Source organism: Physeter macrocephalus, chromosome 21 (genome assembly GCF_002837175.3).
Source record: "Physeter macrocephalus isolate SW-GA chromosome 21, ASM283717v5, whole genome shotgun sequence".
NCBI classification, from domain to species: Eukaryota; Metazoa; Chordata; class Mammalia; order Artiodactyla; family Physeteridae; genus Physeter; species Physeter macrocephalus.
In genome coordinates, this window is record NC_041234.1 from 23,882,476 (window position 1) to 23,885,157 (window position 2,682).

Consider the following 2,682-nt stretch of genomic DNA (forward strand, 5'->3'; position numbering starts at 1 on the left):
TAATATGTATAAAATAGATAACTAATGGAAACCCGTTGTATAGCATAGGGAACTCTAATTAATGCTCTGTGGTGACCTAAATGGGATGGAAATCCAAAACAGAGGGGATATATGTATACATATAGCTGATTCACTTCACTGTACAGCAGAAATTAACATTATAAAGCAACTATACCCCAATAAAAAAATTTAATAAGTAAATAAAAGGATTGAAATAATAGGAAGTATGTGCTCTAATCACGACAGAATGATATTAGAAATCAATAAGTGAAAGAAATTTGGAAAACTCACAAATGAGAAGAAATTAAACAACACACTCCACTCTGACTTGCTTGAGACCTTTTCTGAGGTGTTTGAGACTCCTCCTTACTATTTAAGAGTCTTCCTGTCAGACAGACACTTTTTGACATGTTTGAGATCCTTCCTTCTTTTTGGTCACAAATAAGACTTTTTATTTGTCACCACTAAAAGTCTGAATTTTAAACAGATTCTTGGACTGGTGGCTCATATCCATCAGCTTGTTCAACTTTAGTACCTGTCTCATCCCCAGTAGATTTTCCAGAACTACTACCATCACAAGTAAGCCCCATGAGTTTTCCCAACTCAAACGTGGGCTTCTTTAGCATCCTTATTTCTCTAACAAAGACATCATGGAGTGGATAAATACATTGGCAAACCTCTTCTATGTCTTTTCCAGTGCTGTCTGGAATCAATTTATTGACCACTTCTTTCAAGTCATTTGTCTACACCTCTAAGGTCATGATTTCCATCATCTTCTTCTGGATTTGGCAGACCTGTTGGTGCTAAGTATAAGAGCTCTTCCAAATCTAATTGTTGCATTTTTTAATAAAATAGACAAAGCAAATAACTTTCAGTAGTCTTGACATTGACATAAGCTTCAATCATGGGCTGCCATGTTTTGACCATGGAGCACATTTTGTCCCAGGTAAACTCCATGCTATGGAAGTTAGTCAGGCAGTTTTGCCCTGAATATCCTCAGTAATGAGCTTGAGTATTCTAAATGCAACTGCATCATTCTGCAGATCAGCAAGGCTCATTTCAAAAACATGATATCATTTGATTCCTTGAGTTCTCATGACTAGTGTTTTTCCAACATTTCTTATATTGAACACAGCTGGTGCTTTCACATCATACCAGTCTTTCTTAGAAATTGGATCAACCACTAACTTCTTGGGTCCCTTTTTGCTGCTTTTAGTTAGGTGCTTGTTCCTGCCAACGGTCAAGGTGCTGCTCAGAGCCCTTCCTTGGTTTTGAGACTCTTTCTGACTTCTCCATCCTGACATGTTTTTGATCCTTCCCTTCCTACTTGAGATTCTCCCTGACTTGTCTGACCCTCTTCCTGACATACGTGAGTGTCTTCCTGGCCTATTTGAGACCCATCCTTATATATATATAATATATATATATATAATATATATATATATATAAAAGAACACTAAGACTTTGCCTGACACCTTTTTTTTATTTTAACATTTTTATTGGAGTATAATTGCTTTACAATGGTGTGTTCGTTTCTGCTTTATAGCAAAATGAATCAGTTATAGATATACATATACCCCATATCTCTTCCCTCTTGCATCTCCCTCCCTCCCACCCTCCCTATCCCACCCATCTAGCTGGTCATAAAGCACTGAGCTGATCTCCCTGTGCTATGCGACTGCTTCCCACTAGCTATCTATTTTACATTTGGTAGTGTATATATGTCCATATACACATTAGCACTCTCTCACTTTGTCCCAGCCTACCATTCCACCTCCCCGTGTCCTCAAGTCCATTCTCTAGTAGGTCTGCGTCTTTATTCCCGTCTTGCCCCTAGGTTCTTCATGACCATTTTTTTTTTTCAGATTCCATATATATGTGTTAGCATACGGTATTTGTTTTTCTCTTTCTGACTTACAGGGTTCTCTTTTCTCCACACCCTCTCCAGCATTTATTGTTTCTAGATTTTTTGATGATGGCCATTCTCACTGGTATGAAATGATATTGCATTGTAGTTTTGATTTGCGTTTCTCGAATGACTAATGATGTTCAGCATTCTTTCATGTGTTTGTTGGAAATCTATATCTTCTTTGGAGAAATGTCTATTTAGGTCTCCTGCCCATTTTTGGATTGGGGTGTTTGTTTTTTTGATATTGAGCTACATGAGCTGCTTGTAAATTTTGGAGATTAATCCTTTGTCAGTTGCTTCATTTGCAAATATTTTCTCCCATTCTGAGGGTTGTCTTTTCATCTTGTTTTGGTTTCCTTTGCTGTGAAAAAGCTTTCAAGTTTAATTGGGTCCCATTTGTTTATTTTTGTTTTTATTTCCATTTCTCTAGGAGGTGAGTCAAAAAGAATCTTGCTGTGATTTATGTCATAGAGTGTTCTGCCTATGTTTTCCTCTAAGAGTTTGATAGTGTCTGGCCTTACATTTAGGTCTTTAATCCATTTCTCTCCATCTATTTGTATCATCTTTAATTTCTGATAATCTTATAATTTTCTGCATACAGGTCTTTTGTCTCCTTAAGTAAGTTTATTCCTAGGTATTTTATTCTTTTTGTTGTAATGGTAAATGAGAGTGTCTTCTTAATTTCACTTTCAGATTTTTCATCATTAGTGTATAGGAATGCCAGAGATTTCTGTGCATTAGTTTTGTATCCTGCTACTTTACCAAATTCTTTG

The 2,682-nt window shown here is 36.5% G+C and overlaps 1 pseudogene; it reads right to left on the minus strand.

Annotated features, from left to right (window-relative positions):
- Positions 1–479: 479 nt before the first annotated feature.
- Positions 480–1,304, minus strand: LOC102987076 (40S ribosomal protein S3a-like; annotated as a pseudogene).
- Between the last annotated feature and the right edge of the window lie 1,378 nt (positions 1,305–2,682).